Genomic DNA, 22,907 nt, shown 5'->3' with positions numbered 1-22,907 from the left:
ACCTAAGTGGTTATGGTGTTAGAGTCATTATCAACTTATTTATTATTCTTCTTACTTCGAAACCCCATTCTTGTATTAAGTTTGATTTGCATGTCAACAAGTCTCATTTAGATCTTGTCTGGCTCAAACCCAAAATAACTGACTGTGTGCTCCTCATTCCAATTTCACTGGGCTCTTGATTGCACTTTACACCAGGATGGCTGAGTGGTTTAGACTGTTGGAATAAAAATCCAATGAATGCTATCTTCTTGTGGATACCAACCGCATTCCTGGAAAAAACTTACTTTGGATGTAATCAACCCAACTTTCATAAATTTCCAATTAGCTTGGATCAAATCTGAATGAACTGACTATGACAAGATCATCTACTTTGACTCAGCTCTTGTTAGTCTTTTAGAAACATCTGGATGTCAGTGTGTTTAAGGCGTTAGACTCATGATCGAAAATAAAACATTTCTTGTTTGTTCCAAACCTACATCTGGTAGAAAGTTTGATTGGGATGTAATCAAGTTTCATTTACATATTGTCTGGATCAAAGCCAAAAGATCTAACTGTGTGTTCCTTATTCCATTTTGACTGCGCCCTTGATTTTGTGTTTATAACACCAGGATGGCCGAGAGGTTAAGGCGTTGGACTTAAGATCCAATGGACATATGTCCTCGTGGGTTCGAACCCCACTCCTGGTATGAGTTCTTCTATCTTTTGGATGTAATCAATTGTCCTTTCACTCATTTGAAATGTCTTTGGATGAAAGCTGAAAGAATTGTCTTTGTTCCCGTTATTCCGCCTTCAAGTATTTATCCTTTAAAAACACAAATGATACCTAAGTGGTTATGGTGTTAGAGTCATTATCAACTTAATTATTATTCTTCTTGCTTCGAAACCCCATTCTTGTATTAAGTTTGATTTGCATGTCAACAAGTCTCATTTAGATCTTGTCTGGCTCAAAGCCAAAATAACTGACTGTGTGCTCCTCATTCCAATTTCACTGGGTTCTTGATTGCACTTTACACCAGGATGGCTGAGTGGTTTAGACTGTTGGAATAAAAATCCAATGAATGCTATCTTCTTGTGGATACCAACCGCATTCCTGGAAAAAACTTACTTTGGATGTAATCAACCCACCTTTAATTCATTTCCAATTAGCGTGGATCAAATCTGAATGAACTGACTATGACAAGATCATCTACTTTGACTCAGCTCTTGTTAGTCTTTTAGAAACACCTGGATGTCAGTGTGTTTAAGGCGTTAGACTCATGATCGAACTTAAAAGGCGTTGGACTTAAGATCCAATGGACATATGTCCTCGTAGGTTCGAACCCCACTCCTGGTATGAGTTCTTCTATCATTTGGATGTAATCAATTGTCCTTTCACTCATTTGAAATGTCTTTGGATGAAAGCTGAAAGAATTGTCTTTGTCCCCGTTATTCCACCTTCAAGTATTTATCCTTTAAAAACACAAATGATACCTAAGTGGTTATGGTGTTAGAGTCATTATCAACTTAATTATTATTCTTCTTGCTTCGAAACCCCATTCTTGTATTAAGTTTGATTTGCATGTCAACAAGTCTCATTTAGATCTTGTCTGGCTCAAAGCCAAAATAACTGACTGTGTGCTCCTCATTCCAATTTCACTGGGCTCTTGATTGCCCTTTACACCAGGATGGCTGAGTGGTTTAGACTGTTGGAATAAAAATCCAATGAATGCTATCTTCTTGTGGATACCAACCGCATTCCTTGAAAAAACTTACTTTGGATGTAATCAACCCACCTTTCATTCATTTCCAATTAGCGTGGATCAAATCTGAATGAACTGACTATGACAAGATCTTCTACTTTGACTCAGCTCTTGTTAGTCTTTTAGAAACACCTGGATGTCAGTGTGTTTAAGGCGTTAGACTCATGATCGAAATTAAAATGTTCTTGTTTGTTCCAAACCTTCATCTGGTAGGAAGTTTGATTGGGATGTCATCAAGTTTCATTTACATATTGTCTGGATCAAAGCCAAAAGATCTAACTGTGTGTTCCTTATTCCATTTTGACTGCGCCCTTGATTTAGCACCAGGATGGCCGAGAGGTTAAGGCGTTGGACTTAAGATCCAATGGACATATGTCCTCGTGGGTTCGAACCCCACTCCTGGTATGAGATCTTCTATCATTTGGATGTAATCAATTGTCCTTTCACTCATTTGAAATTTCTTTGGATGAAAGCTGAAAGAATTGCCGTTATTCCGCCTTCAAGTATTTATCCTTTAAAAACACAAATGATACCTAAGTGGTTATGGTGTTAGAGTCATTATCAACTTAATTATTATTCTTCTTACTTCGAAACCCCATTCTTGTATTAAGTTTGATTTGCATGTCAACAAGTCTCATTTAGATCTTGTCTGGCTCAAACCCAAAATAACTGACTGTGTGCTCCTCATTCCAATTTCACTGGGCTCTTGATTGCACTTTACACCAGGATGGCTGAGTGGTTTAGACTGTTGGAATAAAAATCCAATGAATGCTATCTTCTTGTGGATACCAACCGCATTCCTGGAAAAAACTTACTTTGGATGTAATCAACCCAACTTTCATTAATTTCCAATTAGCTTGGATCAAATCTGAATGAACTGACTATGACAAGATCATCTACTTTGACTCAGCTCTTGTTAGTCTTTTAGAAACATCTGGATGTCAGTGTGTTTAAGGCGTTAGACTCATGATCGAAATTAAAATGTTCTTGTTTGTTCCAAACCTACATCTGGTAGAAAGTTTGATTGGGATGTAATCAAGTTTCATTTACATATTGTCTGGATCAAAGCCAAAAGATCTAACTGTGTGTTCCTTATTCCATTTTGACTGCGCCCTTGATTTTGTGTTTATAACACCAGGATGGCCGAGAGGTTAAGGCGATGGACTTAAGATCCAATGTTCTCGTGGGTTCGAACCCCACTCCTGGTAAGAGTTCTTCTATCATTTGGATGTAATCAATTGTCCTTTCACTCATTTGAAATATCTTTGGATGAAAGCTGAAAGAATTGTCTTTGTTCCCGTTATTCCGCCTTCAAGTATTTATCCTTTAAAAACACAAATGATACCTAAGTGGTTATGGTGTTAGAGTCATTATCAACTTAATTATTATTCTTCTTGCTTCGAAACCCCATTCTTGTATTAAGTTTGATTTGCATGTCAACAAGTCTCATTTAGATCTTGTCTGGCTCAAAGCCAAAATAACTGACTGTGTGCTCCTCATTCCAATTTCACTGGGCTCTTGATTGTACTTTACACCAGGATGGCTGAGTGGTTTAGACTGTTGGAATAAAAATCCAATGAATGCTATCTTCTTGTGGGTACCAACCGCATTCCTGGAAAAAACTTACTTTGGATGTAATCAACCCACCTTTCATTCATTTCCAATTAGCGTGGATCAAATCTGAATGAACTGACTATGACAAGATCTTCTACTTTGACTCAGCTCTTGTTAGTCTTTTAGAAACACCTGGATGTCAGTGTGTTTAAGGCGTTAGACTCATGATCGAAATTAAAATGTTCTTGTTTGTTCCAAACCTTCATCTGGTAGGAAGTTTGATTGGGATGTCATCAAGTTTCATTTACATATTGTCTGGATCAAAGCCAAAAGATCTAACTGTGTGTTCCTTATTCCATTTTGACTGCGCCCTTGATTTAGCACCAGGATGGCCGAGAGGTTAAGGCGTTGGACTTAAGATCCAATGGACATATGTCCTCGTGGGTTCGAACCCCACTCCTGGTATGAGTTCTTCTATCATTTGGATGTAATCAATTGTCCTTTCACTCATTTGAAATTTCTTTGGATGAAAGCTGAAAGAATTGCCGTTATTCCGCCTTCAAGTATTTATCCTTTAAAAACACAAATGATACCTAAGTGGTTATGGTGTTAGAGTCATTATCAACTTAATTATTATTCTTCTTACTTCGAAACCCCATTCTTGTATTAAGTTTGATTTGCATGTCAACAAGTCTCATTTAGATCTTGTCTGGCTCAAACCCAAAATAACTGACTGTGTGCTCCTCATTCCAATTTCACTGGGCTCTTGATTGCACTTTACACCAGGATGGCTGAGTGGTTTAGACTGTTGGAATAAAAATCCAATGAATGCTATCTTCTTGTGGATACCAACCGCATTCCTGGAAAAAACTTACTTTGGATGTAATCAACCCAACTTTCATTAATTTCCAATTAGCTTGGATCAAATCTGAATGAACTGACTATGACAAGATCATCTACTTTGACTCAGCTCTTGTTAGTCTTTTAGAAACATCTGGATGTCAGTGTGTTTAAGGCGTTAGACTCATGATCGAAATTAAAATGTTCTTGTTTGTTCCAAACCTACATCTGGTAGAAAGTTTGATTGGGATGTAATCAAGTTTCATTTACATATTGTCTGGATCAAAGCCAAAAGATCTAACTGTGTGTTCCTTATTCCATTTTGACTGCGCCCTTGATTTTGTGTTTATAACACCAGGATGGCCGAGAGGTTAAGGCGTTGGACTTAAGATCAAATGGACATATGTCCTCGTGGGTTCGAACCCCACTCCTGGTATGAGTTCTTCTATCATTTGGATGTAATCAATTGTCCTTTCACTCATTTGAAATTTCTTTGGATGAAAGCTGGATGAATTGTCTTTGTTCCTGTTATTCTGCCTTCAAGTATTTATCCTTTAAAAACACAAATGATACCTAAGTGGTTATGGTGTTAGAGTCATTATCAACTTAATTATTATTCTTCTTGCTTCGAAACCCCATTCTTGTATTAAGTTTGATTTGCATGTCAACAAGTCTCATTTAGATCTTGTCTGGCTCAAACCCAAAATAACTGACTGTGTGCTCCTCATTCCAATTTCACTGGGTTCTTGATTGCACTTTACACCAGGATGGCTGAGTGGTTTAGACTGTTGGAATAAAAATCCAATGAATGCTATCTTCTTGTGGATACCAACCGCATTCCTGGAAAAAACTTTCTTTGGATGTAATCAACCCACCTTTAGGTAATTTCTAATTAGCGTGGATCAAATCTGAATGAACTGACTATGACAAGATCATCTACTTTGACTCAGCTCTTGTTAGTCTTTTAGAAACACCTGGATGTCAGTGTGTTTAAGGCGTTAGACTCATGATCGAAATTAAAATGTTCTTGTTTGTTCCAAACCTACATCTGGTAGAAAGTTTGATTGGGATGTAATCAAGTTTCATTTACATATTGTCTGGATCAAAGCCAAAAGATCTAACTGTGTGTTCCTTATTCCATTTTGACTGCGCCCTTGATTTTGTGTTTATCACACCAGGATGGCCGAGAGGTTAAGGCGTTGGACTTAAGATCAAATGGACATATGTCCTCGTGGGTTCGAACCCCACTCCTGGTATGAGTTCTTCTATCATTTGGATGTAATCAATTGTCCTTTCACTCATTTGAAATTTCTTTGGATGAAAGCTGGATGAATTGTCTTTGTTCCTGTTATTCTGCCTTCAAGTATTTATCCTTTAAAAACACAAATGATACCTAAGTGGTTATGGTGTTAGAGTCATTATCAACTTAATTATTATTCTTCTTGCTTCGAAACCCCATTCTTGTATTAAGTTTGATTTGCATGTCAACAAGTCTCATTTAGATCTTGTCTGGCTCAAAGCCAAAATAACTGACTGTGTGCTCCTCATTCCAATTTCACTGGGTTCTTGATTGCACTTTACACCAGGATGGCTGAGTGGTTTAGACTGTTGGAATAAAAATCCAATGAATGCTATCTTCTTGTGGATACCAACCGCATTCCTGGAAAAAACTTACTTTGGATGTAATCAACCCACCTTTAATTCATTTCCAATTAGCGTGGATCAAATCTGAATGAACTGACTATGACAAGATCATCTACTTTGACTCAGCTCTTGTTAGTCTTTTAGAAACACCTGGATGTCAGTGTGTTTAAGGCGTTAGACTCATGATCGAAATTAAAATGTTCTTGTTTGTTCCAAACCTACATCTGGTAGAAAGTTTGATTGGGATGTAATCAAGTTTCATTTACATATTGTCTGGATCAAAGCCAAAAGATCTAACTGTGTGTTCCTTATTCCATTTTGACTGCGCCCTTGATTTTGTGTTTATAACACCAGGATGGCCGAGAGGTTAAGGCGTTGGACTTAAGATCCAATGGACATATGTCCTCGTGGGTTAGAACCCCACTCCTGGTATGAGTTCTTCTATCATTTGGATGTAATCAATTGTCCTTTCACTCATTTGAAATGTCTTTGGATGAAAGCTGAAAGAATTGTCTTTGTTCCCGTTATTCCGCCTTCAAGTATTTATCCTTTAAAAACACAAATGATACCTAAGTGGTTATGGTGTTAGAGTCATTATCAACTTAATTATTATTCTTCTTGCTTCGAAACCCCATTCTTGTATTAAGTTTGATTTGCATGTCAACAAGTCTCATTTAGATCTTGTCTGGCTCAAAGCCAAAATAACTGACTGTGTGCTCCTCATTCCAATTTCACTGGGTTCTTGATTGCACTTTACACCAGGATGGCTGAGTGGTTTAGACTGTTGGAATAAAAATCCAATGAATGCTATCTTCTTGTGGATACCAACCGCATTCCTGGAAAAAACTTACTTTGGATGTAATCAACCCACCTTTCATTCATTTCCAATTAGCGTGGATCAAATCTGAATGAACTGACTATGACAAGATCATCTACTTTGACTCAGCTCTTGTTAGTCTTTTAGAAACACCTGGATGTCAGTGTGTTTAAGGCGTTAGACTCATGATCGAAATTAAAATGTTCTTGTTTGTTCCAAACCTACATCTGGTAGAAAGTTTGATTGGGATGTAATCAAGTTTCATTTACATATTGTCTGGATCAAAGCCAAAAGATCTAACTGTGTGTTCCTTATTCCATTTTGACTGCGCCCTTGATTTAGCACCAGGATGGCCGAGAGGTTAAGGTCAAATGGACATATGTCCTCGTGGGTTCGAACCCCACTCCTGGTATGGTAGCCAAAAGATCTAACTGTGTGTTCCTTATTCCATTTTGACTGCGCCCTTGATTTTGTGTTTATAACACCAGGATGGCCGAGAGGTTAAGGCGTTGGACTTAAGATCCAATGGACATATGTCCTCGTGGGTTCGAACCCCACTCCTGGTATGAGTTCTTCTATCATTCGGATGTAATTAATTGTCCTTTCATTTCTTTGGATGAAAGCTGAAAGAATTGTCTTTGTTCCCTTTTATTCCGCCTTCAAGTATTTATCCTTTAAAAACACAAATGATACCTAAGTGGTTATGGTGTTAGAGTCATTATCAACTTAATTATTATTCTTCTTGCTTCGAAACCCCATTCTTGTATTAAGTTTGATTTGCATGTCAACAAGTCTCATTTAGATCTTGTCTGGCTCAAACCCAAAATAACTGACTGTGTGCTCCTCATTCCAATTTCACTGGGTTCTTGATTGCACTTTACACCAGGATGGCTGAGTGGTTTATACTGTTGGAATAAAAATCCAATGAATGCTATCTTCTTGTGGATACCAACCGCATTCCTGGAAAAAACTTTCTTTGGATGTAATCAACCCACCTTTAGGTCATTTCCAATTAGCGTGGATCAAGTCTGAATGAACTGACTATGACAAGATCATCTACTTTGACTCAGCTCTTGTTAGTCTTTTAGAAACACCTGGATGTCAGTGTGTTTAAGGCGTTAGACTCATGATCGAAATTAAAATGTTCTTGTTTGTTCCAAACCTACATCTGGTAGAAAGTTTGATTGGGATGTAATCAAGTTTCATTTACATATTGTCTGGATCAAAGCCAAATGATCTAACTGTGTGTTCCTTATTCCATTTTGACTGCGCCCTTGATTTAGCACCAGGATGGCCGAGAGGTTAAGGCGTTGGACTTAAGATCCAATGGACATATGTCCTCGTGGGTTCGAACCCCACTCCTGGTATGAGTTCTTCTATCATTTGGATGTAATCAATTGTCCTTTCACTCATTTGAAATTTCTTTGGATGAAAGCTGAAAGAATTGCCGTTATTCCGCCTTCAAGTATTTATCCTTTAAAAACACAAATGATACCTTAGTGGTTATGGTGTTAGAGTCATTATCAACTTAATTATTATTCTTCTTACTTCGAAACCCCATTCTTGTATTAAGTTTGATTTGCATGTCAACAAGTCTCATTTAGATCTTGTCTGGCTCAAACCCAAAATAACTGACTGTGTGCTCCTCATTCCAATTTCACTGGGCTCTTGATTGCACTTTACACCAGGATGGCTGAGTGGTTTAGACTGTTGGAATAAAAATCCAATGAATGCTATCTTCTTGTGGATACCAACCGCATTCCTGGAAAAAACTTACTTTGGATGTAATCAACCCAACTTTCATTAATTTCCAATTAGCTTGGATCAAATCTGAATGAACTGACTATGACAAGATCATCTACTTTGACTCAGCTCTTGTTAGTCTTTTAGAAACATCTGGATGTCAGTGTGTTTAAGGCGTTAGACTCATGATCGAAAATAAAACATTTCTTGTTTGTTCCAAACCTACAGCTGGTAGAAAGTTTGATTGGGATGTAATCAAGTTTCATTTACATATTGTCTGGATCAAAGCCAAAAGATCTAACTGTGTGTTCCTTATTCCATTTTGACTGCGCCCTTGATTTTGTGTTTATAACACCAGGATGGCCGAGAGGTTAAGGCGTTGGACTTAAGATCCAATGGACATATGTCCTCGTGGGTTCGAACCCCACTCCTGGTATGAGTTCTTCTATCATTCGGATGTAATCAATTGTCCTTTCATTTCTTTGGATGAAAGCTGAAAGAATTGTCTTTGTTCCCTTTTATTCCGCCTTCAAGTATTTATCCTTTAAAAACACAAATGATACCTAAGTGGTTATGGTGTTAGAGTCATTATCAACTTAATTATTATTCTTCTTGCTTCGAAACCCCATTCTTGTATTAAGTTTGATTTGCATGTCAACAAGTCTCATTTAGATCTTGTCTGGCTCAAACCCAAAATAACTGACTGTGTGCTCCTCATTCCAATTTCACTGGGTTCTTGATTGCACTTTACACCAGGATGGCTGAGTGGTTTATACTGTTGGAATAAAAATCCAATGAATGCTATCTTCTTGTGGATACCAACCGCATTCCTGGAAAAAACTTTCTTTGGATGTAATCAACCCACCTTTAGGTCATTTCCAATTAGCGTGGATCAAGTCTGAATGAACTGACTATGACAAGATCTTCTACTTTGACTCAGCTCTTGTTAGTCTTTTAGAAACACCTGGATGTCAGTGTGTTTAAGGCGTTAGACTCATGATCGAAATTAAAATGTTCTTGTTTGTTCCAAACCTACATCTGGTAGAAAGTTTGATTGGGATGTAATCAAGTTTAATTTACATATTGTCTGGATCAAAGCCAAAAGATCTAACTGTGTGTTCCTTATTCCATTTTGACTGCGCCCTTGATATTGTGTTTATAACACCAGGATGGCCGAGAGGTTAAGGCGTTGGACTTAAGATCCAATGGACATATGTCCTCGTGGGTTCGAACCCCACTCCTGGTATGAGTTCTTCTACCATTTGGATGTAATCAATTGTCCTTTCATTTCTTTGGATGAAAGCTGAAAGAATTGTCTTTGTTCCCGTTATTCCGCCTTCAAGTATTTATCCTTTAAAAACACAAATGATACCTAAGTGGTTATGGTGTTAGAGTCATTATCAACTTAATTATTATTCTTCTTGCTTCGAAACCCCATTCTTGTATTAAGTTTGATTTGCATGTCAACAAGTCTCATTTAGATCTTTTCTGGCTCAAGGCCAAAATAACTGACTGTGTGCTCCTCATTCCAATTTCACTGGGCTCTTGTTTGTACTTTACACCAGGATGGCTGAGTGGTTTAGACTGTTGGAATAAAAATCCAATGAATGCTATCTTCTTGTGGGTACCAACCGCATTCCTGGAAAAAACTTACTTTGGATGTAATCAACCCACCTTTCATTCATTTCCAATTAGCGTGGATCAAATCTGAATGAACTGACTATGACAAGATCATCTACTTTGACTAAGCTCTTGTTAGTCTTTTAGAAACACCTGGATGTCAGTGTGTTTAAGGCGTTAGACTCATGATCGAAAATAAAAAATTTCTTGTTTGTTCCAAACCTACATCTGGTAGAAAGTTTGATTGGGATGTAATCAAGTTTCATTTACATATTGTCTGGATCAAAGCCAAAAGATCTAGCTGTGTGTTCCTTATTCCATTTTGACTGCGCCCTTGATTTTGTGTTTATAACACCAGGATGGCCGAGAGGTTAAGGCGATGGACTTAAGATTCAATGGACATATGTTCTCGTGGGTTCGAACCCCACTCCTGTTATGAGTTCTTCTATCATTTGGATGTAATCAATTGTCCTTTCACTCATTTGAAATGTCTTTGGATGAAAGCTGAAAGAATTGTCTTTGTTCCTGTTATTCCGCCTTCAAGTATTTATCCTTTAAAAACACAAATGATACCTAAGTGGTTATGGTGTTAGAGTCATTATCAACTTAATTATTATTCTTCTTGCTTCGAAACCCCATTCTTGTATTAAGTTTGATTTGCATGTCAACAAGTCTCATTTAGATCTTTTCTGGCTCAAGGCCAAAATAACTGACTGTGTGCTCCTCATTCCAATTTCACTGGGCTCTTGTTTGTACTTTACACCAGGATGGCTGAGTGGTTTAGACTGTTGGAATAAAAATCCAATGAATGCTATCTTCTTGTGGGTACCAACCGCATTCCTGGAAAAAACTTACTTTGGATGTAATCAACCCACCTTTCATTCATTTCCAATTAGCGTGGATCAAATCTGAATGAACTGACTATGACAAGATCATCTACTTTGACTAAGCTCTTGTTAGTCTTTTAGAAACACCTGGATGTCAGTGTGTTTAAGGCGTTAGACTCATGATCGAAAATAAAAAATTTCTTGTTTGTTCCAAACCTACATCTGGTAGAAAGTTTGATTGGGATGTAATCAAGTTTCATTTACATATTGTCTGGATCAAAGCCAAAAGATCTAGCTGTGTGTTCCTTATTCCATTTTGACTGCGCCCTTGATTTTGTGTTTATAACACCAGGATGGCCGAGAGGTTAAGGCGATGGACTTAAGATTCAATGGACATATGTTCTCGTGGGTTCGAACCCCACTCCTGTTATGAGTTCTTCTATCATTTGGATGTAATCAATTGTCCTTTCACTCATTTGAAATGTCTTTGGATGAAAGCTGAAAGAATTGTCTTTGTTCCTGTTATTCCGCCTTCAAGTATTTATCCTTTAAAAACACAAATGATACCTAAGTGGTTATGGTGTTAGAGTCATTATCAACTTAATTATTATTCTTCTTGCTTCGTAACCCCATTCTTGTATTAAGTTTGATTTGCATGTCAACAAGTCTCATTTAGATCTTGTCTGGCTCAAAGCCAAAATAACTGACTGTGTGCTCCTCATTCCAATTTCACTGGGCTCTTGATTGTACTTTACACCAGGATGGCTGAGTGGTTTAGACTGTTGGAAAAAAAATCCAATGAATGCTATCTTCTTGTGGGTACCAACCGCATTCCTGGAAAAAACTTACTTTGGATGTAATCAACCCACCTTTCATTCATTTCCAATTAGCGTGGATCAAATCTGAATGAACTGACTATGACAAGATCTTCTACTTTGACTCAGCTCTTGTTAGTCTTTTAGAAACACCTGGATGTCAGTGTGTTTAAGGCTTTAGACTCATGATCGAAATTAAAATGTTCTTGTTTGTTCCAAACCTACATCTGGTAGAAAGTTTGATTGGGATGTCATCAAGTTTCATTTACATATTGTCTGGATCAAAGCCAAAAGATCTAACTGTGTGTTCCTTATTCCATTTTGACTGCGCCCTTGATTTAGCACCAGGATGGCCGAGAGGTTAAGGCGTTGGACTTAAGATCCAATGGACATATGTCCTCGTGGGTTCGAACCCCACTCCTGGTATGAGTTCTTCTATCATTTGGATGTAATCAATTGTCCTTTCACTCATTTGAAATGTCTTTGGATGAAAGCTGAAAGAATTGTCTTTGTTCCCGTTATTCCGCCTTCAAGTATTTATCCTTTAAAAACACAAATGATACCTAAGTGGTTATGGTGTTAGAGTCATTATCAACTTAATTATTATTCTTCTTGCTTCGAAACCCCATTCTTGTATTAAGTTTGATTTGCATGTCAACAAGTCTCATTTAGATCTTGTCTGGCTCAAAGCCAAAATAACTGACTGTGTGCTCCTCATTCCAATTTCACTGGGCTCTTGATTGCACTTTACACCAGGATGGCTGAGTGGTTTAGACTGTTGGAATAAAAATCTAATGAATGCTATCTTCTTGTGGATACCAACCGCATTCCTGGAAAAAACTTACTTTGGATGTAATCAACCCACCTTTCATTCATTTCCAATTAGCGTGGATCAAATCTGAATGAACTGACTATGACAAGATTTTCTACTTTGACTCAGCTCTTGTTAGTCTTTTAGAAACACCTGGATGTCAGTGTGTTTAAGGCGTTAGACTCATGATCGAAATTAAAATGTTCTTGTTTGTTCCAAACCTACATCTGGTAGAAAGTTTGATTGGGATGTAATCAAGTTTCATTTACATATTGTCTGGATCAAAGCCAAAAGATCTAACTGTGTGTTCCTTATTCCATTTTGACTGCGCCCTTGATTTTGTGTTTATAACACCAGGATGGCCGAGAGGTTAAGGCGTTGGACTTAAGATCCAATGGACATATGTCCTCGTGGGTTCGAACCCCACTCCTGGTATGAGTTCTTCTATCATTTGGATGTAATCAATTGTCCTTTCACTCATTTGAAATGTCTTTGGATGAAAGCTGAAAGAATTGTCTTTGTTCCCGTTATTCCGCCTTCAAGTATTTATCCTTTAAAAACACAAATGATACCTAAGTGGTTATGGTGTTAGAGTCATTATCAACTTAATTATTATTCTTCTTGCTTCGAAACCCCATTCTTGTATTAAGTTTGATTTGCATGTCAACAAGTCTCATTTAGATCTTGTCTGGCTCAAACCCAAAATAACTGACTGTGTGCTCCTCATTCCAATTTCACTGGGCTCTTGATTGTACTTCACACCAGGATGGCTGAGTGGTTTAGACTGTTGGAAAAAAAATCCAATGAATGCTATCTTCTTGTGGGTACCAACCGCATTCCTGGAAAAAACTTACTTTGGATGTAATCAACCCACCTTTCATTCATTTCCAATTAGCGTGGATCAAATCTGAATGAACTGACTATGACAAGATCTTCTACTTTGACTCAGCTCTTGTTAGTCTTTTAGAAACACCTGGATGTCAGTGTGTTTAAGGCTTTAGACTCATGATCGAAATTAAAATGTTCTTGTTTGTTCCAAACCTACATCTGGTAGAAAGTTTGATTGGGATGTCATCAAGTTTCATTTACATATTGTCTGGATCAAAGCCAAAAGATCTAACTGTGTGTTCCTTATTCCATTTTGACTGCGCCCTTGATTTAGCACCAGGATGGCCGAGAGGTTAAGGCGTTGGACTTAAGATCCAATGGACATATGTCCTCGTGGGTTCGAACCCCACTCCTGGTATGAGTTCTTCTATCATTTGGATGTAATCAATTGTCCTTTCACTCATTTGAAATGTCTTTGGATGAAAGCTGAAAGAATTGTCTTTGTTCCCGTTATTCCGCCTTCAAGTATTTATCCTTTAAAAACACAAATGATACCTAAGTGGTTATGGTGTTAGAGTCATTATCAACTTAATTATTATTCTTCTTGCTTCGAAACCCCATTCTTGTATTAAGTTTGATTTGCATGTCAACAAGTCTCATTTAGATCTTGTCTGGCTCAAAGCCAAAATAACTGACTGTGTGCTCCTCATTCCAATTTCACTGGGCTCTTGATTGCACTTTACACCAGGATGGCTGAGTGGTTTAGACTGTTGGAATAAAAATCTAATGAATGCTATCTTCTTGTGGATACCAACCGCATTCCTGGAAAAAACTTACTTTGGATGTAATCAACCCACCTTTCATTCATTTCCAATTAGCGTGGATCAAATCTGAATGAACTGACTATGACAAGATTTTCTACTTTGACTCAGCTCTTGTTAGTCTTTTAGAAACACCTGGATGTCAGTGTGTTTAAGGCGTTAGACTCATGATCGAAATTAAAATGTTCTTGTTTGTTCCAAACCTACATCTGGTAGAAAGTTTGATTGGGATGTAATCAAGTTTCATTTACATATTGTCTGGATCAAAGCCAAAAGATCTAACTGTGTGTTCCTTATTCCATTTTGACTGCGCCCTTGATTTTGTGTTTATAACACCAGGATGGCCGAGAGGTTAAGGCGTTGGACTTAAGATCCAATGGACATATGTCCTCGTGGGTTCGAACCCCACTCCTGGTATGAGTTCTTCTATCATTTGGATGTAATCAATTGTCCTTTCACTCATTTGAAATGTCTTTGGATGAAAGCTGAAAGAATTGTCTTTGTTCCCGTTATTCCGCCTTCAAGTATTTATCCTTTAAAAACACAAATGATACCTAAGTGGTTATGGTGTTAGAGTCATTATCAACTTAATTATTATTCTTCTTGCTTCGAAACCCCATTCTTGTATTAAGTTTGATTTGCATGTCAACAAGTCTCATTTAGATCTTGTCTGGCTCAAACCCAAAATAACTGACTGTGTGCTCCTCATTCCAATTTCACTGGGCTCTTGATTGTACTTCACACCAGGATGGCTGAGTGGTTTAGACTGTTGGAAAAAAAATCCAATGAATGCTATCTTCTTGTGGGTACCAACCGCATTCCTGGAAAAAACTTACTTTGGATGTAATCAACCCACCTTTCATTCATTTCCAATTAGCGTGGATCAAATCTGAATGAACTGACTATGACAAGATCTTCTACTTTGACTCAGCTCTTGTTAGTCTTTTAGAAACACCTGGATGTCAGTGTGTTTAAGGCTTTAGACTCATGATCGAAATTAAAATGTTCTTGTTTGTTCCAAACCTACATCTGGTAGAAAGTTTGATTGGGATGTCATCAAGTTTCATTTACATATTGTCTGGATCAAAGCCAAAAGATCTAACTGTGTGTTCCTTATTCCATTTTGACTGCGCCCTTGATTTAGCACCAGGATGGCCGAGAGGTTAAGGCGTTGGACTTAAGATCCAATGGACATATGTCCTCGTGGGTTCGAACCCCACTCCTGGTATGAGTTCTTCTATCATTTGGATGTAATCAATTGTCCTTTCACTCATTTGAAATGTCTTTGGATGAAAGCTGAAAGAATTGTCTTTGTTCCCGTTATTCCGCCTTCAAGTATTTATCCTTTAAAAACACAAATGATACCTAAGTGGTTATGGTGTTAGAGTCATTATCAACTTAATTATTATTCTTCTTGCTTCGAAACCCCATTCTTGTATTAAGTTTGATTTGCATGTCAACAAGTCTCATTTAGATCTTGTCTGGCTCAAAGCCAAAATAACTGACTGTGTGCTCCTCATTCCAATTTCACTGGGCTCTTGATTGCACTTTACACCAGGATGGCTGAGTGGTTTAGACTGTTGGAATAAAAATCCAATGAATGCTATCTTCTTGTGGATACCAACCGCATTCCTGGAAAAAACTTACTTTGGATGTAATCAACCCAACTTTCATTAATTTCCAATTAGCTTGGATCAAATCTGAATGAACTGACTATGACAAGATCATCTACTTTGACTCAGCTCTTGTTAGTCTTTTAGAAACAACTGGATGTCAGTGTGTTTAAGGCGTTAGACTCATGATCGAAATTAAAATGTTCTTGTTTGTTCCAAACCTACATCTGGTAGAAAGTTTGATTGGGATGTAATCAAGTTTCATTTACATATTGTCTGGATCAAAGCCAAAAGATCTAGCTGTGTGTTCCTTATTCCATTTTGACTGCGCCCTTGATTTTGTGTTTATAACACCAGGATGGCCGAGAGGTTAAGGCGATGGACTTAAGATTCAATGGACATATGTTCTCGTGGGTTCGAACCCCACTCCTGTTATGAGTTCTTCTATCATTTGGATGTAATCAATTGTCCTTTCACTCATTTGAAATGTCTTTGGATGAAAGCTGAAAGAATTGTCGTTGTTCCTGTTATTCCGCCTTCAAGTATTTATCCTTTAAAAACACAAATGATACCTAAGTGGTTATGGTGTTAGAGTCATTATCAACTTAATTATTATTCTTCTTGCTTCGTAACCCCATTCTTGTATTAAGTTTGATTTGCATGTCAACAAGTCTCATTTAGATCTTGTCTGGCTCAAAGCCAAAATAACTGACTGTGTGCTCCTCATTCCAATTTCACTGGGTTCTTGATTGCACTTTACACCAGGATGGCTGAGTGGTTTAGACTGTTGGAATAAAAATCCAATGAATGCTATCTTCTTGTGGATACCAACCGCATTCCTGGAAAAAACTTACTTTGGATGTAATCAACCCACCTTTAATTCATTTCCAATTAGCGTGGATCAAATCTGAATGAACTGACTATGACAAGATCATCTACTTTGACTCAGCTCTTGTTAGTCTTTTAGAAACACCTGGATGTCAGTGTGTTTAAGGCGTTAGACTCATGATCGAAATTAAAATGTTCTTGTTTGTTCCAAACCTTCATCTGGTAGGAAGTTTGATTGGGATGTCATCAAGTTTCATTTACATATTGTCTGGATCAAAGCCAAAAGATCTAACTGTGTGTTCCTTATTCCATTTTGACTGCGCCCTTGATTTAGCACCAGGATGGCCGAGAGGTTAAGGCGTTGGACTTAAGATCCAATGGACATATGTCCTCGTGGGTTCGAACCCCACTCCTGGTATGAGATCTTCTATCATTTGGATGTAATCAATTGTCCTTTCACTCATTTGAAATTTCTTTGGATGAAAGCTGAAAGAATTGCCGTTATTCCGCCTTCAAGTATTTATCCTTTAAAAACACAAATGATACCTAAGTGGTTATGGTGTTAGAGTCATTATCAACTTAATTATTATTCTTCTTACTTCGAAACCCCATTCTTGTATTAAGTTTGATTTGCATGTCAACAAGTCTCATTTAGATCTTGTCTGGCTCAAACCCAAAATAACTGACTGTGTGCTCCTCATTCCAATTTCACTGGGCTCTTGATTGCACTTTACACCAGGATGGCTGAGTGGTTTAGACTGTTGGAATAAAAATCCAATGAATGCTATCTTCTTGTGGATACCAACCGCATTCCTGGAAAAAACTTACTTTGGATGTAATCAACCCAACTTTCATTAATTTCCAATTAGCTTGGATCAAATCTGAATGAACTGACTATGACAAGATCATCTACTTTGACTCAGCTCTTGTTAGTCTTTTAGAAACATCTGGATGTCAGTGTGTTTAAGGCGTTAGACTCATGATCGAAATTAAAATGTTCTTGTTTGTTCCAAACCTACATCTGGTAGAAAGTTTGATTGGGATGTAATCAAGTTTCATTTACATATTGTCTGGATCAAAGCCAAAAGATCTAACTGTGTGTTCCTTATTCCATTTTGACTGCGCCCTTGATTTTGTGTTTATAACACCAGGATGGCCGAGAGGTTAAGGCGTTGGACTTAAGATCCAATGGACATATGTCCTCGTGGGTTCGAACCCCACTCCTGGTATGAGTTCTTCTATCATTCGGATGTAATCAATTGTCCTTTCATTTCTTTGGATGAAAGCTGAAAGAATTGTCTTTGTTCCCGTTATTCCCCCTTCAAGTATTTATCCTTTAAAAACACAAATGATACCTAAGTGGTTATGGTGTTAGGGTCATTATCAACTTAATGATTATTCTTCTTGCTTCGAAACCCCATTCTTGTATTAAGTTTGATTTGCATGTCAACAAGTCTCATTTAGATCTTTTCTGGCTCAAGGCCAAAATAACTGACTGTGTGCTCCTCATTCCAATTTCACTGGGCTCTTGATTGCACTTTACACCAGGATGGCTGAGTGGTTTAGACTGTTGGAATAAAAATCCAATGAATGCTATCTTCTTGTGGATACCAACCGCATTCCTGGAAAAAACTTACTTTGGATGTAATCAACCCACCTTTCATTCATTTCCAATTATCGTGGATCAAATCTGAATGAACTGACTATGACAAGATCTTCTACTTTGACTCAGCTCTTGTTAGTCTTTTAGAAACACCTGGATGTCAGTGTGTTTAAGGCGTTAGACTCATGATCGAAATTAAAATGTTCTTGTTTGTTCCAAACCTACATCTGGTAGAAAGTTTGATTGGGATGTAATCAAGTTTAATTTACATATTGTCTGGATCAAAGCCAAAAGATCTAACTGTGTGTTCCTTATTCCATTTTGACTGCGCCCTTGATATTGTGTTTATAACACCAGGATGGCCGAGAGGTTAAGGCGTTGGATTTAAGATCCAATGGACATATGTCCTCGTGGGTTCGAACCCCACTCCTGGTATGAGTTCTTCTACCATTTGGATGTAATCAATTGTCCTTTCATTTCTTTGGATGAAAGCTGAAAGAATTGTCTTTGTTCCCGTTATTCCGCCTTCAAGTATTTATCCTTTAAAAACACAAATGATACCTAAGTGGTTATGGTGTTAGAGTCATTATCAACTTAATTATTATTCTTCTTGCTTCGAAACCCCATTCTTGTATTAAGTTTGATTTGCATGTCAACAAGTCTCATTTAGATCTTTTCTGGCTCAAGGCCAAAATAACTGACTGTGTGCTCCTCATTCCAATTTCACTGGGCTCTTGTTTGTACTTTACACCAGGATGGCTGAGTGGTTTAGACTGTTGGAATAAAAATCCAATGAATGCTATCTTCTTGTGGGTACCAACCGCATTCCTGGAAAAAACTTACTTTGGATGTAATCAACCCACCTTTCATTCATTTCCAATTAGCGTGGATCAAATCTGAATGAACTGACTATGACAAGATCATCTACTTTGACTAAGCTCTTGTTAGTCTTTTAGAAACACCTGGATGTCAGTGTGTTTAAGGCGTTAGACTCATGATCGAAAATAAAACATTTCTTGTTTGTTCCAAACCTACATCTGGTAGAAAGTTTGATTGGGATGTAATCAAGTTTCATTTACATATTGTCTGGATCAAAGCCAAAAGATCTAACTGTGTGTTCCTTATTCCATTTTGACTGCGCCCTTGATTTTGTGTTTATAACACCAGGATGGCCGAGAGGTTAAGGCGTTGGACTTAAGATCCAATGGACATATGTCCTCGTGGGTTCGAACCCCACTCCTGGTATGAGTTCTTCTATCATTCGGATGTAATCAATTGTCCTTTCATTTCTTTGGATGAAAGCTGAAAGAATTGTCTTTGTTCCCGTTATTCCCCCTTCAAGTATTTATCCTTTAAAAACACAAATGATACCTAAGTGGTTATGGTGTTAGGGTCATTATCAACTTAATGATTATTCTTCTTGCTTCGAAACCCCATTCTTGTATTAAGTTTGATTTGCATGTCAACAAGTCTCATTTAGATCTTTTCTGGCTCAAGGCCAAAATAACTGACTGTGTGCTCCTCATTCCAATTTCACTGGGCTCTTGTTTGTACTTTACACCAGGATGGCTGAGTGGTTTAGACTGTTGGAATAAAAATCCAATGAATGCTATCTTCTTGTGGGTACCAACCGCATTCCTGGAAAAAACTTACTTTGGATGTAATCAACCCACCTTTCATTCATTTCCAATTAGCGTGGATCAAATCTGAATGAACTGACTATGACAAGATCATCTACTTTGACTAAGCTCTTGTTAGTCTTTTAGAAACACCTGGATGTCAGTGTGTTTAAGGCGTTAGACTCATGATCGAAAATAAAACATTTCTTGTTTGTTCCAAACCTACATCTGGTAGAAAGTTTGATTGGGATGTAATCAAGTTTCATTTACATATTGTCTGGATCAAAGCCAAAAGATCTAACTGTGTGTTCCTTATTCCATTTTGACTGCGCCCTTGATTTTGTGTTTATAACACCAGGATGGCCGAGAGGTTAAGGCGTTGGACTTAAGATCCAATGGACATATGTCCTCGTGGGTTCGAACCCCACTCCTGGTATGAGTTCTTCTATCATTCGGATGTAATCAATTGTCCTTTCATTTCTTTGGATGAAAGCTGAAAGAATTGTCTTTGTTCCCGTTATTCCTCCTTCAAGTATTTATCCTTTAAAAACACAAATGATACCTAAGTGGTTATGGTGTAGAGTCATTATCAACTTAATTATTATTCTTCTTGCTTCGAAACCCCATTCTTGTATTAAGTTTGATTTGCATGTCAACAAGTCTCATTTAGATCTTTTCTGGCTCTAGGCCAAAATAACTGACTGTGTGCTCCTCATTCCAATTTCACTGGGCTCTTGATTGTACTTTACACCAGGATGGCTGAGTGGTTTAGACTGTTGGAATAAAAATCCAATGAATGCTATCTTCTTGTGGATACCAACCGCATTCCTGGAAAAAACTTACTTTGGATGTAATCAACCCACCTTTCATTCATTTCCAATTAGCGTGGATCAAATCTGAATGAACTGACTATGACAAGATCATCTACTTTGACTAAGCTCTTGTTAGTCTTTTAGAAACACCTGGATGTCAGTGTGTTTAAGGCGTTAGACTCATGATTGAAAATAAAACATTTCTTGTTTGTTCCAAACCTACATCTGGTAGAAAGTTTGATTGGGATGTAATCAAGTTTCATTTACATATTGTCTGGATCAAAGCCAAAAGATCTAACTGTGTGTTCCTTATTCCATTTTGACTGCGCCCTTGATTTTGTGTTTATAACACCAGGATGGCCGAGAGGTTAAGGCGTTGGACTTAAGATCCAATGGACATATGTCCTCGTGGGTTCGAACCCCACTCCTGGTATGAGTTCTTCTATCATTCGGATGTAATCAATTGTCCTTTCATTTCTTTGGATGAAAGCTGAAAGAATTGTCTTTGTTCCCGTTATTCCCCCTTCAAGTATTTATCCTTTAAAAACACAAATGATACCTAAGTGGTTATGGTGTAGAGTCATTATCAACTTAATTATTATTCTTCTTGCTTCGAAACCCCATTCCTGTATTAAGTTTGATTTGCATGTCAACAAGTCTCATTTAGATCTTTTCTGGCTCAAGGCCAAAATAACTGACTGTGTGCTCCTCATTCCAATTTCACTGGGCTCTTGATTGTACTTTACACCAGGATGGCTGAGTGGTTTAGACTGTTGGAATAAAAATCCAATGAATGCTATCTTCTTGTGGATACCAACCGCATTCCTGGAAAAAACTTACTTTGGATGTAATCAACCCACCTTTCACTCATTTCCAATTAGCGTGGATCAAATCTGAATGAACTGACTATGACAAGATCATCTACTTTAACTCAGCTCTTGTTAGTCTTTTAGAAACACCTGGATGTCAGTGTGTTTAAGGCGTTAGACTCATGATCGAAATTAAAATGTTCTTGTTTGTTCCAAACCTACATCTGATAGAAAGTTTGATTGGGATGTCATCAAGTTTAATTTACATATTGTCTGGATCAAAGCCAAAAGATCTAACTGTGTGTTCCTTATTCCATTTTGACTGCGCCCTTGATTTAGCACCAGGATGGCCGAGAGGTTAAGGCGTTGGACTTAAGATCCAATGGACATATGTCCTCGTGGGTTCGAACCCCACTCCTGGTATGAGTTCTTCTATCATTTGGATGTAATCAATTGTCCTTTCACTCATTTGAAATTTCTTTGGATGAAAGCTGAAAGAATTGGCTTTGTTCCCGTTATTCCGCCTTCAAGTATTTATCCTTTAAAAACACAAATGATACCTAAGTGGTTATAGTGTTAGAGTCATTATCAACTTAATTATTATTCTTCTTGCTTCGAAACCCCATTCTTGTATTAAGTTTGATTTGCATGTCAACAAGTCTCATTTAGATCTTTTCTGGCTCAAGGCCAAAATAACTGACTGTGTGCTCCTCATTCCAATTTCACTGGGCTCTTGATTGTACTTTACACCAGGATGGCTGAGTGGTTTAGACTGTTGGAATAAAAATCCAATGAATGCTATCTTCTTGTGGGTACCAACCGCATTCCTGGAAAAAACTTACTTTGGATGTAATCAACCCACCTTTAGGTCATTTCCAATTAGCGTGGATCAAATCTGAATGAACTGACTATGACAAGATCATCTACTTTGACTAAGCTCTTGTTAGTCTTTTAGAAACACCTGGATGTCAGTGTGTTTAAGGCGTTAGACTCATGATCGAAAATAAAACATTTCTTGTTTGTTCCAAACCTACATCTGGTAGAAAGTTTGATTGGGATGTAATCAAGTTTCATTTACATATTGTCTGGATCAAAGCCAAAAGATCTAACTGTGTGTTCCTTATTCCATTTTGACTGCGCCCTTGATTTAGCACCAGGATGGCCGAGAGGTTAAGGCGTTGGACTTAAGATCCAATGGACATATGTCCTCGTGGGTTCGAACCCCACTCCTGGTATGAGTTCTTCTATCATTTGGATGTAATCAATTGTCCTTTCACTCATTTGAAATTTCTTTGGATGAAAGCTGAAAGAATTGGCTTTGTTCCCGTTATTCCGCCTTCAAGTATTTATCCTTTAAAAACACAAATGATACCTAAGTGGTTATAGTGTTAGAGTCATTATCAAATTAATTATTATTCTTCTTGCTTCGAAACCCCATTCTTGTATTAAGTTTGATTTGCATGTCAACAAGTCTCATTTAGATCTTTTCTGGCTCAAGGCCAAAATAACTGACTGTGTGCTCCTCATTCCAATTTCACTGGGCTCTTGATTGTACTTTACACCA

The 22,907-nt window shown here is 37.7% G+C and overlaps 24 non-coding genes across 24 annotated transcripts; all 24 read left to right on the top strand.

Moving 5' to 3' along the window:
• Window positions 1-603: 603 nt before the first annotated feature.
• On the top strand, window positions 604-686 carry trnal-uaa. Its single transcript has one exon. It is a non-coding gene; the product is annotated as a tRNA-Leu (tRNA).
• A 1,375-nt stretch (window positions 687-2,061) lies between these two features.
• Window positions 2,062-2,144, top strand: trnal-uaa. The gene has a single exon. It is a non-coding gene; the product is annotated as a tRNA-Leu (tRNA).
• A 728-nt stretch (window positions 2,145-2,872) lies between these two features.
• Window positions 2,873-2,947, top strand: trnal-uaa. The gene has a single exon. It is a non-coding gene; the product is annotated as a tRNA-Leu (tRNA).
• Window positions 2,948-3,675: 728 nt separating this feature from the next.
• On the top strand, window positions 3,676-3,758 carry trnal-uaa. The gene has a single exon. It is a non-coding gene; the product is annotated as a tRNA-Leu (tRNA).
• A 728-nt stretch (window positions 3,759-4,486) lies between these two features.
• Window positions 4,487-4,569, top strand: trnal-uaa. The gene has a single exon. It is a non-coding gene; the product is annotated as a tRNA-Leu (tRNA).
• Window positions 4,570-5,306: 737 nt separating this feature from the next.
• On the top strand, window positions 5,307-5,389 carry trnal-uaa. The gene has a single exon. It is a non-coding gene; the product is annotated as a tRNA-Leu (tRNA).
• Window positions 5,390-6,126: 737 nt separating this feature from the next.
• On the top strand, window positions 6,127-6,209 carry trnal-uaa. Its single transcript has one exon. It is a non-coding gene; the product is annotated as a tRNA-Leu (tRNA).
• An 868-nt stretch (window positions 6,210-7,077) lies between these two features.
• trnal-uaa lies at window positions 7,078-7,160 on the top strand. Its single transcript has one exon. It is a non-coding gene; the product is annotated as a tRNA-Leu (tRNA).
• Window positions 7,161-7,878: 718 nt separating this feature from the next.
• Window positions 7,879-7,961, top strand: trnal-uaa. Its single transcript has one exon. It is a non-coding gene; the product is annotated as a tRNA-Leu (tRNA).
• Window positions 7,962-8,690: 729 nt separating this feature from the next.
• Window positions 8,691-8,773, top strand: trnal-uaa. The gene has a single exon. It is a non-coding gene; the product is annotated as a tRNA-Leu (tRNA).
• Window positions 8,774-9,500: 727 nt separating this feature from the next.
• trnal-uaa lies at window positions 9,501-9,583 on the top strand. Its single transcript has one exon. It is a non-coding gene; the product is annotated as a tRNA-Leu (tRNA).
• Window positions 9,584-11,942: 2,359 nt separating this feature from the next.
• trnal-uaa lies at window positions 11,943-12,025 on the top strand. Its single transcript has one exon. It is a non-coding gene; the product is annotated as a tRNA-Leu (tRNA).
• Window positions 12,026-12,762: 737 nt separating this feature from the next.
• Window positions 12,763-12,845, top strand: trnal-uaa. Its single transcript has one exon. It is a non-coding gene; the product is annotated as a tRNA-Leu (tRNA).
• Window positions 12,846-13,573: 728 nt separating this feature from the next.
• trnal-uaa lies at window positions 13,574-13,656 on the top strand. Its single transcript has one exon. It is a non-coding gene; the product is annotated as a tRNA-Leu (tRNA).
• A 737-nt stretch (window positions 13,657-14,393) lies between these two features.
• trnal-uaa lies at window positions 14,394-14,476 on the top strand. Its single transcript has one exon. It is a non-coding gene; the product is annotated as a tRNA-Leu (tRNA).
• Window positions 14,477-15,204: 728 nt separating this feature from the next.
• trnal-uaa lies at window positions 15,205-15,287 on the top strand. The gene has a single exon. It is a non-coding gene; the product is annotated as a tRNA-Leu (tRNA).
• Window positions 15,288-16,835: 1,548 nt separating this feature from the next.
• Window positions 16,836-16,918, top strand: trnal-uaa. The gene has a single exon. It is a non-coding gene; the product is annotated as a tRNA-Leu (tRNA).
• A 728-nt stretch (window positions 16,919-17,646) lies between these two features.
• Window positions 17,647-17,729, top strand: trnal-uaa. The gene has a single exon. It is a non-coding gene; the product is annotated as a tRNA-Leu (tRNA).
• A 726-nt stretch (window positions 17,730-18,455) lies between these two features.
• trnal-uaa lies at window positions 18,456-18,538 on the top strand. Its single transcript has one exon. It is a non-coding gene; the product is annotated as a tRNA-Leu (tRNA).
• Window positions 18,539-19,265: 727 nt separating this feature from the next.
• On the top strand, window positions 19,266-19,348 carry trnal-uaa. The gene has a single exon. It is a non-coding gene; the product is annotated as a tRNA-Leu (tRNA).
• Window positions 19,349-20,075: 727 nt separating this feature from the next.
• Window positions 20,076-20,158, top strand: trnal-uaa. Its single transcript has one exon. It is a non-coding gene; the product is annotated as a tRNA-Leu (tRNA).
• Window positions 20,159-20,884: 726 nt separating this feature from the next.
• trnal-uaa lies at window positions 20,885-20,967 on the top strand. Its single transcript has one exon. It is a non-coding gene; the product is annotated as a tRNA-Leu (tRNA).
• Window positions 20,968-21,683: 716 nt separating this feature from the next.
• trnal-uaa lies at window positions 21,684-21,766 on the top strand. Its single transcript has one exon. It is a non-coding gene; the product is annotated as a tRNA-Leu (tRNA).
• Window positions 21,767-22,495: 729 nt separating this feature from the next.
• Window positions 22,496-22,578, top strand: trnal-uaa. Its single transcript has one exon. It is a non-coding gene; the product is annotated as a tRNA-Leu (tRNA).
• The last annotated feature ends 329 nt before the right edge of the window (window positions 22,579-22,907 follow it).

The sequence above is a fragment of the Oncorhynchus mykiss genome, chromosome 18, assembly GCF_013265735.2.
Source record: "Oncorhynchus mykiss isolate Arlee chromosome 18, USDA_OmykA_1.1, whole genome shotgun sequence".
Taxonomy (NCBI): domain Eukaryota; kingdom Metazoa; phylum Chordata; class Actinopteri; order Salmoniformes; family Salmonidae; genus Oncorhynchus; species Oncorhynchus mykiss.
The sequence above is the reverse complement of the archived record's forward strand: the minus strand, read 5'-3'. Positions and strand labels throughout refer to the sequence as shown.